Raw genomic sequence first — 19,977 nt, 5'->3', positions numbered from 1 at the left:
TTCTTCGCTTACGCGCTACATGAAGTCTCGAAGCTTAGAAAATACTAGTCTTGCCATTTATTTCGGTCGCTTTGTTACGAAAGCACTGCAACAGTAGCCTAGTAGGAGTCAGCTGTTCGCAGTTCCGAAACAGGATTTAATTCCGTTTGATTATAAATAATTGCCTTATCCCGTCGGATCAATAACCAAGATCTTTTGAATTTATTTCGCTGTAATATTACCTACGTAGATCGCTGCAATTTCCATTTATTTGGCAATTTAGGTTTTGTCCATTTATGCGTAAACTTATAAAAATAACATATGTCAAGAAGAACACAGATTGCTCTCTCTATAACTATAAGTAAAGTCTCTTTTCAAGAATTTTTTTGTAACTTTTCAATAAATTTTGTATGCATTCTATTATTTGCTATTTCAACGTATCGCATTTCAAGTGCGCTGATCAGTTTTTCGTGAAAAATTGCAATATCGCGTGATGCATATATAACGTGTGTATAACGTATATGTATATATAACGTAGATATAATACGCGCCACCATATGCGAAATGCAGGTAAGATAAATTCAATGGAAAAAGAGACTGCTCAGTCTCGATGAATGTATTATCTGTCCTCGATAATAATCTATAATCGCTCTTTTAAAGGCGTTAGATTATTTCTAAGAATTGTTCTGAATGATTGTCCCTGAAAATTGTTTCAACAGATAATTATTCGGGGAATTCACTCACAAAATAATTATGGAGATAACGACGTGATATTAAATCGGTAAAATTTATACGATCTTGTTATTTTTTTAAGAATAATTTCTTGCCCAATACCAACTTTGACATATAATATTATAAAATATTACGTGTCACGTGTTCTCTCTCTCTCTCTCTCTCTCTCTCTCTCTCGCTCGCTCGCTCTCTATTCCGCATTTATTATAATGTTTATTTAAAACGCGCATGGAGTACCCTTAAGTTCCATCTTCTTCGTGAATTATGAACTGAGTTTTAATCGAACTCGCAGCCTCGTCGACCAAATTCGCCAAAGTTCGATACTAATGCATACAAATGCTGCATTTGGTCCTGTAATTTGATTACAGACAGCGCTTCCTCCGTATTCGATTATATGCCCCGCTTATTGACTTTTGTATTATAGTGCTTGAATGCGTCTATGTGTTAGACGCATGTGTTATTACGAATCATTATGGATGAAAATTAATGTACTATTATTCTCCCTGTTCATTCTATTGTGATCTTTTTTTTTTTTTTTTTTCTCTCTGGAAAACTACAGACTAGTTTATATTTCCGTATTTGATTTAGATTTCGTAATCATACGTCGAAAAATTGCAGAATATTGTAAATTAAATTATTCTCAAGCATTAATAATGGCATTAAAATTATGTAGTAACATTATGGTGAGAATCTTCATTGTTTACGTAGATATATTTTAACAAATATAATTTTATATAGGAGTACCTCCTCTTTTCCCCCCTCGTCTTGATAGCGCATCGAACTTTATTAAATTCCATGCAACTTTGCCAGTTTGCGCAAACAAGTTAAACCACTGGTATTTCGCCATTAAAATATTAATTTTTCACCCTCGATCTAAAAGAACTATTCTATCCGCGTATATTGTATATATAATACAATCTTGTGAAATGAGACAGAACACAAATTACAAATGCAGATTCCTATCTGATAACGAGGTTGACGTCTCATCGCGTCGCTTGTAAATGATGATCTCTAAAATATGATCGGAATATGAGACTATCGGCCTTTATCGAATGCATGGCATTCGTACGAGTGTATCTGAGCGCTTTGTTCTCCGGCGACAGTTTAGTTCTATGCAGTCTGGCCTTTCTAGAGCGCCTGCGCCCCTCTAGTCTCGCGGATAGCGGCGATGGTGGGGCTGGTTTTCGGAGGGTGGATGGCGAATATTGACGTGTCGCAGGCGAGCCAGGGGTTAGCAGGTGGCAGGAGCTTTAGCGAGGCCAAGGGCTCCTGGGGGCAAACGAGGGGTGGAAACAAACTCGAGAGGATGCGGCGTTTACTATCGCGAGGGGTGGGCCCCTCTTTCGGGAGACGACAGTTGTCGAAAAATATCTTGGATCGATTTTGTTTTGCGCAGTACACTAATTTTCAATTCGCGATTTGTTCGGAAAAAGGAAGAGATAACAAACTGACTTTATTAACTTTCTTCCAACTGCTTTATTCTCTTTCTTTTTTTAATTACATTGTAAATGTTTGATGTGGTGAAAGTTATCCGATTGGAAATGTTCAAAAATTTTTATGCAAATTGTGTACGTGTCAAAGTTATAAATTTGAATAACGTTGCATTAATTAACATGATTAATTGGTAATTTTTATATAATAAATTGAAATTTGAAATACTTTTTGTAGTTTATTATTTAATTAAATACGTTGCATCATATGCAATTTTTTCTTTTAGGGGAATTATTTATTTGGCGAATATACGATCGTTGCGTGCCAGATTTTTATTTTTATTTTGTAATCGATATGTTTATCGTTTGCGATAATCATGTTTTGCTCACAAAAACTCGTGCAGTATATATTCATTATTGAATAGCTGATAGATTATTTAGAATTCGTAATAAAATTTGTGTTACGCTTGAGAAATAATTTAAGCCATTACTGACGCGAATCAAGCTTCCAGATATCTCTAATTAAGTGAAGAAAACCTTTCTATTTGTGCAACGAAATTGTATTACAACGTGGAATATCAGATTACAAACAGTATGAATCATCTAAAAATATCTCGTTTGCAAACCGTATGTCTATATTGAATTTCCAATTACGATCGTTTGTTTTGCGTGCACGATATACGTTTGCTTATATCATTGCACTTAATCGTGTTATTATTTTATAGATTTTTACAAGAATATACAAGAAGATTAAATTTACATGTTATGACAGATGTCATCATAATATAGGACATTAACTTACCAGATAACATGTCACTATCACGTAATTTTAGAAATAATATTTTATCTTTTAGATTTTGCTCAATAATATATATATATTTTATAGTTTTATAGACATATATCACGATGCGTAAGATATTTTTTTTTTGTGTGATTGTGATATTCAAGAATAATATACAGTTTATTTTTTTATTTATGATACATATACATATATGTATAAAAATAATAGGGTGGGAATTTCTCTTTTATACAATTACCTGATTATCTTATTTGAAAAATTGTCATCGAAAACTCTTTTATGCATTCTTTTGGGCAGACAATTCAACATTCACTCGCATTTCAATTCATCATTATTTTATTTTTACGTCGCTTTTGTTCAGAATATCTCCCGGATCGTTTAGTAATCACCTTGTGCAGCAGAGGCCTGTTTTTTTCTAAAAAAAAGAAATGTTTCTATGGCAAAAAGAAATATGTGTTTTCTTAGGACTGACTTATATGGCTGCGACGAACCTTGCGTATGAAAGTGATCCTTTAGGCGGCGAACATGAACCCAACGCTCATGTTTCCCCGAAAATTCTCGTAACGAGCTGTCATTTGCAGGCCTGTGTGGAGAGATCATAGAAGGAAACGTGCAATACGCGCACAATTCTACAAAGCCCAACAACCATGACAAATGCAACTCCTCTCTGTCCTTGAAACACCCTAATCGTTCTCGCTTCTGTGTCGAATCCCTCGATTGCTATATTCCCGCCATTCGTTGTCGCGGGGTTTCTCGCGTAGATCGATCATTTTCTCGTCGGATAATTGATTCTTGTGTCATAAAGTTTGCAAAATATATTAGTTACGAAATATATTGCTATTAATAATACTACATGGGTGTTACGACATCAAATAGCTACAATATTTAACGATGATGCAATTTTTATAATATATAGGCAAAATAAGGTAATTTAGTGATATTTCACTAAATTTTATCTCTTTATAGATTTAAGGGATTGAAATATTTTATTTTTATTCGAAAATATATAAAATACATAAAACACATGAATGTATTATCCTAATTCACAAAAAATCAAGTTTTGTTCGTAAAATTTTTAGTCTATTGTGAAAAGTGACAGATTTTTTTGTGTGGTAATAAAGAGATTATTTGATAAATGAAAATAATAAATATGCTTTATAAGCATATAATTATATATATTTTTTAAAGAAATAACATATATCTAAAAAAGAGAGATTAGTTTTTATAATCATATTTTATAATTATTAAATTAAAACTGCAGAATACATGTACAGATAATATCGAAAAGCATGTGGAAAATATATTTTCGGAATAGGACACACATACACACACACACACGTAACGTGGAAGCGCAAATTGTTGCCGAGTTAGTTCTGGAATCTTACTAACAGGCTAACCATTGCAGCGAGTAGCAATTGTTGTACATCGTACGTTCTCTTGTAGCAACTTTGTGAAACTTAGTAGAAATTTGAAATGGTTGGGGGATGGTTGAGAAATTATTATTAAATTTGTTATAACACTAAGAAATATTTCATTTTATATTTTATTTGATCGAAATTAAATGCCTTATGGAAAATATAAGAAAGGTCTCGTTCTTCTGAGAAATCGCGATATTATATAAAAAACTGATTTTAAAATTCAGTTTTTTCTGACGCCTTATACTGGTATTAGTAAAGTTCATTGCTCGCTTTCCCGATCTACGATATACTACAATCCCTTGTGCTACGACCTGTAATTAACGTCGGTCTTGCGGTTGCAATTCCGTCTGTCATTTACTTCGTATAGTGAGCAATTAAGTGAGGGAACGAAGAGAGTAAGGATTTTTTTATCTGATGATTTTACATTCTGTTAATATATCAGATGTTAATGTATTAGCATGACGTATGCGGAAAAAAAATGTCTCTTAGTAAATTCTTCAAAATCACGCTAAAAATATTGGAGAAAACGTACGCGGCTTTCGATACTTTAATTTAGCAGGCTCTTTTTATCCTGTTATTCGCGATGAATCTTGCCTCGAATTTTCCCCTTTTTCTTTCTTTTCCGCATCGGCTTTTCCATCGTACTTGTCCGTATCCATATCTCGTCTATCTCGCGGAAAAAGAGAAGACGAATGTCTAATGGGTTTAGTTCCCTACGGAGACCGATGGAGTTGGTTTTGAAAGCAAAAAGTGGATTCTCTTTGATGCTCACATCGCTCGTGCTCGGCAAGATTCGATGTGTGAAAGGGGAGTATAAGGAAAATCTTGGAAAATGCATTGCGTCTGTAAGCTATTCGCGCGACACGATGATAGAGAACGTTTCACAGAATTTGATAAGATCTATTCCTTGAGACTTGTTGTTTACATGATACGTAGTTGAAATCGGAAATTCTGACGATATGCATAAATTAAAAATATATAAGAATAATAATTTCTTTTTAAATTGGTAATTACACATGTCTTATAATATATTTTACGCAAGATTAAAATCTCTCATTATATATGCATATGTACGTAAGATGTTTTTTTCCTTGAGATGTATATTAAATTATAAATATTACGTGTTCTGCAATATTTTACAAATAAATTTGACAGTTGATTAAAAAATATTTCCAGTAGTCTTGTTTAATAAAAAATGAATCCATCTCTATGCATTTGTGAAGAGAAGTGCGTGCAAAATTTTATAAGCAAAATGGCAAAGAAATAGTTTTTCATAATTTTTATGAATATGTTTATTAGTTGTCGATTCTGTTGGATAAGAATAATTTATGAAATTTTTATACAATCTCTCTCTCTCTCTCTCTCTCTCTCTCTCTCTACAAATCTTCTCATTTTAAATCCGCTTTGATATATTTATATCATCATATATTTTTACAACTATACTTACATACTTATGCAGAGGATTTAGTAAAGAAGAAATGTGCTTCGAAAATGCAGAATATCATGACAATGTAGAATATATCGCAGAATAAAGCATTTTTGATATTGCATGATGGCTATGTGTAAATACTAAATGTTTAAACTGCTATGCATGCACATACTAATGATATACTAAAAGCTCGAAGAAGCTTCGTCGACATATCCATTAACGTCATATATATTACGAAATCAATATATGAAATTGCTTAATTTATATTATTGCATAATTTATATATACGTGCAATCGCGTATATTATTTCAAAATGTTTTACTAATTTGTTAAAAGTATCAAAAAATTGATAAACAATATCCCTTCAAAGCTCTTTAATCCTATAAAGTTCGTAAATTTTTCTCCGGGATTACTTCTGAAGCGCGAATCACGTTTAATTCGTTATATGATACAATGTTATTAAAAGATACAATCCATTAAAAAAGTTGTCTCTAGAAGAACCTTAATCCAGGTGTAATAAAAATGTCGTCGGAGCTGGTCGGAGTGAAACATCGAATTTGCCGTCTCTGTTTGACTCTTCGGCGAAACCGACGACGCGTCACGACGATTTATCACAGACAGAAATGCAATTTTCCGCAATGAGTTCACCATGCAGTAAGTTAAGTGATCCGAGCTGTCGAGAGAATTCGTAATGTCGTACCGTTAATGGAATCCTTTAACTCTTTATTACGAATTATGCGTGCGTTTTCTCGCATAAACGCTCGAGCTGCTCTTTTTACATAAAAAATTAATTTCATATTGAAATTCTAATATATTATGTAATAGATTATGAATTTGTATAGTAACTGTAAAACGCGAGTTATGAAACTTTGGCGATATGTTGAAGAAATAGAATAGCTCGAGAAAGTTTCTTTGATCCTTTTTTAATCATCATATACGTATGTCTGAGAATGATTGATTAAAGAATTGTTATATGTGTTATTTCACGGTAAAAAAAAAAAAAAGAATTGCGAAAATACCTAAAATCTAAAACATTTTCTCTCTCTAATAAAGGGGAAAAAAGAAAGAACATTAAAAAATATCTTGTTTTTTTTACTTTTAATTCTGGAAATAGTATTAATATGTTATAATAAAAAAGCTACAAAGAGAAACGTTTGTTTCTTCTTTTTTAATTATTTTTCGTAAAAACAGGCGCGCAAATTGTTATAATCATAAAATTAATAAATTACGAAAATGCGATAGAATTAAAATATATTGCAGATAATAGTGTGGAATGATAAATTAATGAAGGTCTTGTTCGATCAAAACGAATTGTATGAATATGAAAAAATTGAGTAAGGAAATTAAACAAAATCTATAAAAAAAAGGAATGTATGAACGAAATCATGTGCGAAGCCTTTGTATGCTAATATTAAAATATTTGATCTTTTACCCAGATATTTTAAGAGAACTAGATTTTGCTTGTCAGTTAGAATTAGAAACACATGAATGCCTGCTCACACACAGAAGCATCGTCCAAATATATCAAAGAACAGATAATTTCCAGAACGTATCGAGGTATTTCTCGAAGTGTTTTTCGATCAAAATATAATCTTTGTTGCGGCACACTTTTGGTTTTATTTATAAGATATTTTTGGGAACACTAAACAGTCGATAAAATATTATCGGAAAAGGAATTTGCATCAAGCGATATTTTGAGATGCGTTTATTTAATTATTTACCATTTTATTTTATACATACTTACAAAGACGCGATATAAATAGTCTCCCTTCGCAGCTAAATTATACAATACATGTCAGGATAAATTCACATTTCCGGCTTGTTATGGTAACTGGAATACCCCGGTACCAGCGGAGTCGCGCGGGTTTAAAGTGTTAAGTTGCTCGTGAAGAAAATGTTAGCTGCCCCCCCTGAATCGTCCTAAACTCCGGGGCTAAATTGGTGCGCTTCGGTTTCGAAATAACGGCTCGAAATAGCGACGGTTACGAGCGCCGAACGTACCGCGGCAATTGTATGTGCATACCGCGTAATTGCATGTTATTGCGTCGCACGACTGAAATCGAGGAGGTTCGAGAGGAATAGAGAGAGAGAGAGAGAGAGAGAGAGAGAGAGAGAGAGAGAGAGAGAGAAAGAGAGAGGCTTTTACGAGAGAAACTACAAGTTTGATTCTACCGTCGATGGAAACTGGATTCGCGGACGTCCTCTGTATCTCGATGCAACGGCCGTATCCTATCCGCGTTTCTCGCACGCGCGGAATAAAATCGAGTTAGGTCTCGCAGCTCGATCGAAACGGGAACACGCCGACGCGTGATTCTCAATTAATCCGACGAAATTTCATTCCGTTCTCTCATCGGTGCGTCGATCCGCGCAAAAACGCATGAAGCGCGCGACATCGTTATTTCTTATTTGCGACGGGGTCGAGTTCGGCGACGATAAACGAGGATGATGGAATAAAACGCGCCTCGTTGGGGATGAGATACGAAATCCAGGGCGACTAATCGAGGATTCACGAGAGGGAGAAATCTTCGTTCGCGAATGAGATAACCAGACTTTAAAATTGTCACGAGATTTTTTTTTTTTTTTTTTTTTTCCGAGCTACGTTTGTGATGTTTGATTTATCCTACATACATATATTTTGTACATACGTAATTTATATATTCTTTTGACAATCTGTAAATTATTATATAATCTAGAAATTTCTTTTCCCAAGCAATTTTTTTGATTATGCAATGTGAAATAACGAGGATTCATGTTAATTCACGAGAAATGGTCTATTTAATTTTCGTTTCGCGTCAAAGGTCATATAATATAATTAGGTACTGGCTATAATATTTTATCGTTAATTAGCTTCACTTTACCAAATCCAGTATTTCATTTAGAAACAGAATACCGTGCTAGTCGTACGGTAATAGAATGCGGACGATCATTTATTCTCTTAATGTTCGAAAAACATCGTCCGGCGCTTAAACGAGGAAACGCAGTATTTCGAATTAGCGTGGAAACAGCAGAAAGGGGCGCGGGGGAAGAAACAATATAGCAAGAAGGGAAAATAAACGACGCTCGAGACGGTTCAAGTGGAGAAATAATTACCTAAAATATTACTCTAGTTTTGTGCCAGGCCGCGTATTCTTAGCATGAAAACGTGTCTGTTATAAAGTTGAATTAGTTGTCCAGAATAAACTGGTCTTCAACGGATTGCTAATAAATAATATGAATCTTATTTTGTTTCTTTCTTAAAGCTGGCTACTTTACAACAATTAATTTCATTGATCGAATTAATTGATAGATGTTATTTGTTAACGATTTCTTTTACATATAATAATTATGTATTTCTCTTTGTACATACATTATAATAACTTTGTAATCATAATGTTTAACGATTCTTGTGTAATATAAAATTAATGATTATTCAGATTAATTTTACCGTAGGAAAGCCTTTTCGTATATTTCTAACTGATCCTAACGTATTCATTTTCGTGCGCTCTGAGCTACCTCGATCGATCCGAGGAACCGACGATAAATTTATCGGCGGAAATACGGTATGTTCCTTCCTTGCTTTCTTCCTTCGCTCTCTTCTTCTGTATCTTCCCGCACGGTTCGCTATTTTCGCTCAGACTCGTCAAATATTTCGCGAGGGTGTCTTTTCATTCGCCACGAGAAATTCTCGCCCCTGCCGCTACAAGCCATTCGATTCAATTTGGTTCGAGTCGACTCGATTCGAAGGGTAGTCTGATTAAATTCCTTCCGGGATAAGAGCGCGGAAAGAGGACGAGAGGGGTGGAGGGGGGAGGGGGTGGGGGGGACACGAGCGACAAACCCTCGAAATCACTGGAGCGAGGCAACGGCCGTCTCTTTTCGAACGTTTCGCCATCGGCTTTTCAATTGCTATCTATGTAGTAGCAATGTCGTTTTGTGAGATGTATAATCGAGATTTTTCCGTGCGGTTCCTTGTTGACTCTTATAAACAAATATATTAATGGTTGAATATCAGTTTTGAAATTCACTCGAGAGCTCATAACGTTGAGTAAAATCTCTTTCCGTTTCTTGCACGAGATTGATAAAAAAAAAAAAATCTTATCTTTTAAATGACACTGTTCAATAAGAAAAAAAAATAGTAATAATATTGCATATTATATCTGCGGTATATTAACTGACATAGAAAGTCTTTTAAAATTAGAATCGAGATTTTCGGAATATCGAATCACGAATTATATTTTCAGTAATATCAAGAGATTTGACGGCCGCGACATCGGGCCAATGAAATGGAACGATTCCCATTTTACCGCTGTCCTCTTTCTTCCCCTATAATTAGTCCACGAGTTGATTGTAAGTATGTACGAATATGCGTACCTAGGCTACTGAGAGGATCGATCGAGATCGTTTTGTTCCGAATATAATAGAAGCGATTATCGGTTGTCGCGTTCGCAACGTTCGCTCCGCTTTCGAGCGAACGTTGTCAGCTGAGCGTGCGGTGCCGCAATACAGGGCGCTACTGTATGTGTTTCCGGGTGAGACAATGACTCACGGTTACGCCGTTAATTGAGGCGATTCTCTAACATTGTGTATCGGCACTGATTACCGTCGGAGACGATCGCGCAGAGAGACTGCGATGAGGGGAATGGACGTCGGCTGACGATACGAGTCGATTCTATCCCCCTCGCAATTCCCGCGGGAACGAGCGAGATTACCCCCGGGAAAACAAAGGAGACTATCACCATCGACTATTATTCGTGGTTAAGAAATTATGTAACCTCGCTGTGTGTACGTATAAAGCGAACCGATTTCTCATTGCCAATATCAATGTGTTTTTAGGCCATGCTTCTCTAAAGTAGATCGCTTTTCTTATAAAAAAAGGTTAAAGTTGAAGCAAAAGTTGTGCTTATACCGCTTATAATTTACGGTAAATATGTTCTGTAAATTTTATTTTAGTTTGGAACGTGATTCTCTTTTTCGTTCGATATCGAAATAATTAAATTATTAATTCAGCATTTTTACGAAGGCTTTAAGGCTTGGTCAGTTGAACGGTGCCGTATCGATGGAATAGCGAAAATATTTGTTTGACTTTCTCCAATCGAGGCTAAGGATTCGAGTGAGAATTTATTCAACTTTGTTTAATATTTTTTAATTCACGCTGTAATTTAGAATGAAGAGTGAGATATGAAGAAGGTAGCATTTGTAAGAAGCGAGCGCGAAATTTTTTCTCTCGACAAGCGCTCTTTCTTTATCCTTCTTTAAGGTTAAAGAGTGATTGTGAGAAACATAAGCTTTCTACGTACATCTGCATTTCCTCGGCAGCTTACTTGCGCCGCTTAAGATCCCGGAATCCGCCGCGAGCGCGGCTTAAAGCTACTTAAGGCCGGAACTTGACGGCTTGCTACCGGCGCGGTAATGTCCGGTTTCTTTCATTGGCTCGCACGTGTATACCGCACTGCGACATCCTGACGTAGCCGATAGGATCGCAGTAGCGGGACACGAAGCATGATGCAAAAGACCGTTCATACGAAAATCTCTGCGTATGTATATTTCAGTGGTTCTTTTGAGACAGACGGTACGGTTTTTGTTAAAATTACAAAACAGCGTTGTGTGTTTATTCGCGAAATCGTCTATATAAAAGATAGTTATACTAAAATAATGAGAATTATAAATACACGTTAAAACCTTTTATGGATTGTTTGATAATAGGCCCCTTTATAATACATGTTAATATAAATAAAACTTTTAATTAGAAATATGCGACAGTTTAACTTTAAAACGAAAACGAGGGAAATGTCATGTGCGTTAAATGAAAGTAGAAACAAATAAATTTATTGATTATTTGCATCGAGTGCGCATTGGGATGGCATACTGCATATATTAACCGAGACATGAATTAATGACAAGTAACCACATGCGATGCAGATCAGCGTTGTTCGCTTGTCAATACAATGAACGATTTGATTTCGATGTGTCAAGCGAATTTGAAGACAAATATCGTGTCATAGTGATAGAGTTATAAATTATCTAATAGCTATTATTCGATTGCTATTTTGCGCGCATTATTCCTAACTTAAATTGATAGCCATTTGTGTATCCCGAACTTGTCTTTTTTTAGATGTTAGTTTCTGAATTCTTTAGAACTTTTGCGCATATTTTTCAGATAATATTCTTATAGATCTTTCTTCTCGCCCAAAGATCTTTGAAAACAATATATACTATTATGAACTTTTCACGACTTTTGTTGTGCGAAACGGAAATCGATACTTACATCCGCTTTCTAGTGGAAAACACAAAGACTGATTTATATACGCTATACTTTACATTCAATACATTAAGCAAAGTTCACAGAATTTATCGTGTTATCGCTTTAATTTATGAAAGTCAAAGCAAAGTAAATTCGTAAGTTTTTTGAATTATATATTTAACACAATAGTCTCTATAATTCGTATCGATTCATATAATTGTATAAGATAAACTCATTCAGGCTCGAATATATTTCTCATTGTGGAACGCGAATTATGTTGAAAGTACATGCAAAACGCGGTCCAATCGATACTCAACATGACGCATTCCGGCTGAAATGAGTTTTTCGAGAGGAAAAGAAAAGCGAGCGACCGATCGTGAGTGGAATACGCGATTCCGCAAACCGCGAAAGTTTGTTCCTTTTTCATCGAGGTCATGATATTTTTCACCGACGAAACGCGAAGGGTCCCCTTATGGAATCCTAGGGGAGTATGTCGAAAAATTCAATCATACCTTTACTTTCATAGAGAGTTCTCGGCTATCAAACCAAAATTGCAAATTTTCTTGACACTTCGTGCATGGTTGGAATGCGCAACTTTATGCGCGTGTCATATTGATTTTGTTGAAATAATCTATTTTCATGATATTCTCTTTATTGCGAATTTCCAACAAATACTCTTTACTAACGCGCGATAAGGATATTTTTGTTAGAGAAAAAAAATTGACTTGCGAAATTTTGCAAAAAACTTTATATTACGATATAGAATTTTGTTTTTCAGATAATTTAGAATGGAAATATTCGGAAACATTGGAATAATAAAACTTTTATTTTTTATTATTATTAAAAGTTTAAATCGAAAATTTGATTGTGGAACGAAGTACGTGATTTTGTTCGGAAAATTAATAAAATATTATAACATTAGAATAAAATATTGCAGGATTAAGAATAGAAATACATAGAAATGCGAATAGCTTTAAGAGAAAGCTTTTATTCAAAAAATATCTTAAATGATTCGAGTGACGACTATTCCCTATCGAGAAAAGCACCAACTACGATACAAGTCGTTCATCCCTTTTTCTTTCGTCCTTAGGGAACGGAATCCCATCCACGGGGCAAATAAAGGTGAGAGCATCATCCATCCCCTCTATTCAGTATCCAGCCGGAAGTTGCTCGCTCACGTCCGACTTTCCTACGAACGGAAAAGGGAAAGTCTGCCGGGAGCTAACTCGCTATCTCTCCTTCCTCTTGGGAGCCCTTTCTCTGGGCGTACAAAGAGAAAGGGAGGACACAGGAAAAATGACCTTCGCCGCGCGTTGACCCGACACTCGAGCTCATCTATCTAACGAAGTTGGAGCACCATTCGCGCTTTTTTATCGTCGAAAGAATCCAGAAACCCTTGATATTTTCTCATCAAAATTGATAACTTTGGTCGAGAAGAAAAAACTTTGTTTTAATCTTTTTGCGATAGACTCGACATAACGAGATTTATGATAAAATTTCTTACACATTTTTATAATAATTAAAGTACAAATTATTATAATTAGAAGAAAATTACTTATGACTCAAAGTTGATCAACTTTATACCTGGTATTATTTAATTATACACATATGACACTAATGTCGCGATAATTCTGAGAAATAAATAATGAAATAACAAATGAATTAAATGTAACAGTGGATTTATTTCTATTTTTCAGGGAAATTGAGTTAAATTTCTTTAGAAAAAGGCAAGATAGCGTTATATTAAAAATTCTTTTAATATACACATATATATAATAAATAAAATTAATTTATTTATTATTTCATTATTTGTTTTCCGATATTATTGCAGCATTATCATATGTAAGTGATTAAATATTTAATGCGGGTTAATTAAGAGTTTGTAAATTCTGACGCAAGTGGTCATTCTGAAAATTGTTTTCGGTGGAAAATATGCACGATTTTCGGCCGTGAACTACTACTGCGATACGTGACAGTCGTGGACCTTTGTTGTCGTGGGACATATTTAAACATTGTCATTATGTCATTATGTAGGCACCACACCGTGTGTCCGTGCTACATAAAATATGAGTCGTTCTTTCTGTCACGCATTTAACATCGTTTCGCGTACATTATCGGTCGCGGCCAGCAGTGACGCGGACGCAATTACACCGATTTGGCAGTTCCAATTGTGCGAATAATTTATCGCGGGCCAGGTAACGCGCGCCCATCAATCTGTCCGTCGAAATCGATAATTATTTCGACCGCATTACAATTCGGCGTAATCTCGGCACGGTCCTTTTATTAATCGGCCATCGGGGTTTCACGTGTCAGCGGAGAGAGACGCAAGAGGGAGGTGCTTATTATCCCGTAGATAGTCATCGATTTCCTCGTCGTGTCGCTGCCCTTTGAGTTACATTTTCGAATCTGCTTCTCGCAAGCACGAGAACGGAATTATTCATAATGAATATTAAATTTCGCTTCCTTAATTTCTTCTCTCTTTGTAAAGGAAACTACTATTGGCGGAAACAGTTCATTATACGAATCGCATGTAAATGTCAAGCTTCGGTTGACTGCGACAGAAATTTATGCTTCTTGGATATTTGTTTTTCCATTTTTGTACTATGTAGATGTATTATTGTAGATATAGTGCAAAACTATTTATGATAATTAATTCTTTAGGATTATCGATGGATATAATGTGTAATCGTACAATTTACAATTTTTACTGTTACGGCGCGTTGACATTATCAAACTTTTTGAAATTTTAAATTTTCTCGTTAACAAGCGTTAAATTCATGATTGTCGATTTTTTAACAACGTGTTAAAAATAAAAGAATTTCGACGTTTAATAACTATGCATTTTAACGAATATTTTGCAGCTTCCGTGCATACGCATCGGTGATAATCTGTCCAATTTATTACGTCTTTATACACAAAATTTGCACACAAATATAAAAGAAAAAAAAAATTACGCATGAAGAGATATCAACGTACGGATAATCGATATGCATCATATACATTTTCATCGTTCCTGTGCAGATAGATGATACTAGAAATGTTCCTAAACATTGCACATGCAATGTGTGGAAAGCACGGAAAGCAACCGGAAAGACGAGTGCTCTTGAATTATGCCGAAACTTTCACGAGTTACAGACTCTTTCCCCATCTTCAGTATGCATATTACAAAATATATACGCCCTCATTTCCTTCATCTTTGCTCGACAAGGACATCGTACATTCATTATTAATGAAGCGTTTTTTTTTACTTTTATTTTTTAAGAGCCGATCATAAAAATATAATTTATGAATATCATAATGAAGAATATTAATTGCTCGATAAATGTGAAATAAATTACAAAATTTGTAATTTATTATGACAATATCATCATGAGAAAATTTACTGCATAATATCGTGATAAAAGTGACATCGTAACTCGGGAATTGTCCGTCGTAAGGGAAGAGTATTAAAATAAATCGAGTGAAGAAACTCGAATAAACCTTCGATAACGCAAGGCATCATCGAATTGAACGTTTATTGCTATCCGTCTCGATTCCGAGGAAATTTCCCAGTACATCCGCGGTTGGAAGGAAGAGCGCCTTTGTCTTTGGAAAAACGAATCCAGGTTCTACATAGCGTAACAGGATGAATTCGTCCCCGTCGGGACGAGCGTACGCTTCGCGGTAAAGAGCGCGGCGAAAAGAAGGAAGAACTTAATAACGTCCATGGGGACGCCGCCGCACCATTATCTTTAAGAGCATATTCCCTCTAAAGTGGCGCGCGAGCTCTCGCGTACAATGGCGCAATACCGAAAGGAAGCTGGCAAGGGTAGCGGACGGGAGTCTTCTCCGTCTCTGGTAATCATCCCGAAAAGATAAAAGTGACCGCGCGCTTTATCGTCCTTTTTTCGCGCGCGCTGCACCACTCCGGAAGCTTCCACGTCACGAGATGATTTCAATTTCATAGGCGATGCGAGACTCGCATAGTGTTTTTCTCCTCCTATGCAGAATGTCCCTTTGTAGGCAAATTTTTCTTAACGAAAATGTCAAAGGGTGCTTTTATGATTTATTGTTTGTTTCACATAAAAAATGACATTTGCTTATATTTTTAAAGTTATCTCGTTGCCAGAAGTCGTACGTATTAGTGAAACACTCATCCTCGGAGTGACGATTTCCGTGAGAAACCTTACGTATTTTCCACTCTTTTAAAAACGATTCCTTAAAACTTCTTATCTCAACTACCCACCAAAAGTCAAACTCTTTTCTCGATGGTGTAAACATCACCACGTGTTACACATGTGAGAATTTCTGCGTAAAAAGATATTTTATTTCTGTTATATTAGCGTCTCTACCGACGAAAGAGAAAAACAATCAATTTCAACCACGATAAGTTTTGAAGTTACAATGAATTATAATGAAATCAATTTAATTAATAGCAAATTTTAAAAATGTGATATGTCAAAGTAATAAGGTATCCCGATATTTTTTGCTTCATTGAGATTATTGATACGTACAGATATCTCAGTTGTTTAATGTTATTGTTTAATCTGCAGGCGTTAAATTGCTTCGAGATACTCTTATGCATACAAAGATTAAAGAACAATATCGTTGGTTTATGTGGACGTATAAACGATTCTATCTATTGACATTCATCAATCGAAATACAGTGTATATAAACCTAACGCGTGTATTATATATATATATATATATATATATATATATATATCGTTCTCTTTTTCTCTTTCTCGCTCTTTCTCTCTGTATCTTCTTCTGTCTCTTTCTATCATTTGATATATGTACACACGAATACATGCACAAGAGCTGGCTGCCAGCAGCAACTGTGACAGCTGCGGCGCAATGCACCGTCTGCATTGGACGGTGCAATTTATCGTTGAAATGATAGAGAACTGGCTTGCATTGTCTTTTCTCGGATTTAGATAGAATTGATAATAATTAGCGCGAAAACCGGAATTTTTTTTTGAAAGGGCGATAATAAAATTAAAACGCAGACGTGAATTTGAAGTCGCGCGATTCGATCGTTCTTAACAATTCGAATAACACAAAAAATTTGAGAAAAGAAATAGCAATTATTGCCAACAAAAATTAATTACATTATTCATTTTTTTATATTATTTTCTCATTGCGTGATACATCGTTTAACTTTATTTTAATATTTTACGTAATCTCGTTTGCCAATTGTTCCTATTCGAATAAACTTTTCTCTGTGCTCGCGAAACAATGCGACCCACATCGACGAAGAACGGATTTGTATACGTGATTTTAGATGACGTAATGAAGCAATTAACAATTTGCCGTTTGGAAAGCTGTATTTTCCTAATAATTAGTCGCGAGGAATGCCCGTAAGCCTTTTCCATCGACTTGATGAGGGATGATTGGTTCGTGAAGCAAACTTTATTTGCACAAAACGGAGTAATTAATTTCATAATATTAATATCAATTGCGTACAAATTAATTTTATTTATTTTATAAGCTTACGTGACTTCATATACGCGTAATTTAAGTGATCGATAAAACTAGGGTATTTCGTATTAGCTCGTATATATGTATATCTGTCATAGCTCGAAACAGATAACTGATATACAAATGGCTTTATCCCTTTTAAATTCGTGATTATATATTGATTCTCTGCTCCTCTCTTCCGGTCTTTTGATAAAACCATTCATTACTTATATGCATTTTATGATGTTAATGAAATCATGTACTGCTTAAATAAGTATATGTCAGGAAGTGTGTAGAGTTCATGAACATTTATAGGAAATCTTTATTCTATTTTCTTATGGAAGATGTGTACAGAAATATAAAATGACATTTTTAAAATTTTTGATAACATTAGGAAGTGTCTGAAGGAACTTAATAATATTATATATTCAAAGTATATTCATTGACTTCTGGATGATTATTGAATAAAGGACGCTTTTGGAAAATCAGCAATTTACGTACGAGGAGAGAAAATTCGAATTTTCAATCAATAATTTTCAAAATCAATAATTGCCTTCTTCTTCGCATTTTCATTAATGAATGCCATATTATTGATCGTGCGAAGAAAAATTTCAGATCCGAGAATAATTGAAATGTCGTTTCTTTTATCCTATCGCCAATACGGAGACGACTCTCTTCCCTAAGCTATTGTTTTTACCAGTTTGTAGATCTATAGTTACGTCGCGTCAAGCAAAGTTCTCGGAAACGCAAAGCTCTACCCACTTGTTGCTAGCTACTTTTACGACCGATTAAAGTCTCTAGGCCTTCACTTGTACGCGTGTGAGTGACGAGAGGTATGTCTGTACCACGTGCAACACCCGCGTTCCCACGAACACGCGCCGTCGTGATAAAATTTCCAGGCATTTAATTATAGCATCTCCGTCAAATCAATTCGACCGAGCGATCTCCACCCGTTATTTTTGATCACTATGCGTAGACCATAACGGAGAAAGATAAAAACGCTCCGAGATATCCTACAATCCGTTCTGTTTTGCTCTTTTGTAATCCAGTTGTAGTTCGCAATATAGTCTCTCTTCTTATAATTTTCGTTCCAAATATATCGAAGGAAAATCAGAAATTATATTTATCTCACAGGCGTTGGTATATTTTATTTTAATTTATATTATGATTTTTATACGATATTAATTTTATATTTTACTATAAATAAAGTTTTGCGCAAACACATTTTTATAGACAACATTTAATTTTTAGAAAATTTAAATATGTTCATATATTTTTTTCTCTTTTTTGCTGTTTTATTTTCAACGAATGAGTGGTGTCTTTGAGCGCTTAGCGTGTCAGATTTATCAGTACGAAAGAAATCACGCCGATACTTTTCTTGATTCTGCAATTATGTGAAAATCTCGGCGCGGAAAACCCCAAATAAATAAAGTTTTAATGCTGCAGGAGATGTAATAGCCATTAGCCATTCCCTTTTCTTCGCGCAGAATCCCTGACGATCCTTTCTGGAATTATCAGGGATTGTTCCTCTTTGTGTAACTGGGACAAATATGCTTCTCACGTTTCGTGTCGTAATAATACCGATAAATTGGAATCGATGAAGCGCATTTTTTGCACATTCTATCACTTTCCTTCTTGTCAATTCCATTTATTATTAAATCGTGATATGAAAGTATTTGGATATTATGCGTAATTAAGTTATATAGGGTGAATAGTCAAATCTTATAATATATATACGATATATACATACACATATGATATATTCAGATAATTAAAATAAAAAAATTAAGTCTACAAAAATGTAGATTGAATTAAAGATTGACAAGTAAAAAAAAAAATTGTGTATTGCATTTTTATAAACATGTACCAAACTGAAATAAGAAACATCTCAAAAGTTACAATAGATGTCTACCAAATGAGATATACGGTAGACATTTAAAGAGATGATCTCCCCTAATTGTTTCAAGCAGCATAGCTTCATCCCCGATATGATGGTTTAGCGAGCACGCTCGTCTTCGGGGAAATTACCGCCCGTAATATCTTCCCCGATATAATAATGAACTTGTCATTTCGGAAAACGCGCGTGAGATTGTCGCGCGTGCTGCGGAAACGCGAGGATTATTCGATGATCGATGAAGGGGGCACTATTTCTCGCACGCGCGGGAAGGGGACGAATTGGCGCGAATTTCGGAGCTCGGTGGATCGAAAGAGCGACGAAGGTCGTGAAAGGGGAGGGAACCCAGATAGTATCGTAAAATCCTCCCGTAGCGCGTTACGGGCGTAACGATGTTTCCCCATGTTTATGGGCCACTGTAAACGCGGAACGACTTCGCCGGAAAATTTTACGGGTCCGCGTTTCTTCCCTGCGGTTCCTCACCCAGCATTTTCCCTCGCATCGCACCGAGTTGGCTGACGTACGAAGCACGACGCGTTCAATGGATTTATTGAACGCGTCGTGCTTCCGCAATGGCGTCGTTTTTTTTCCGCAGGAACAAAAAGAGAGAAAGAGAGAGTAATTTTCTGGAAACGCG

Source organism: Polyergus mexicanus, unplaced genomic scaffold (genome assembly GCF_030449975.1).
Source record: "Polyergus mexicanus isolate NDT 795.1 unplaced genomic scaffold, iyPolMexi1.0 SCAF_4, whole genome shotgun sequence".
Taxonomy (NCBI): Eukaryota; Metazoa; Arthropoda; class Insecta; order Hymenoptera; family Formicidae; genus Polyergus; species Polyergus mexicanus.
This window is presented reverse-complemented; position numbering follows the sequence as displayed.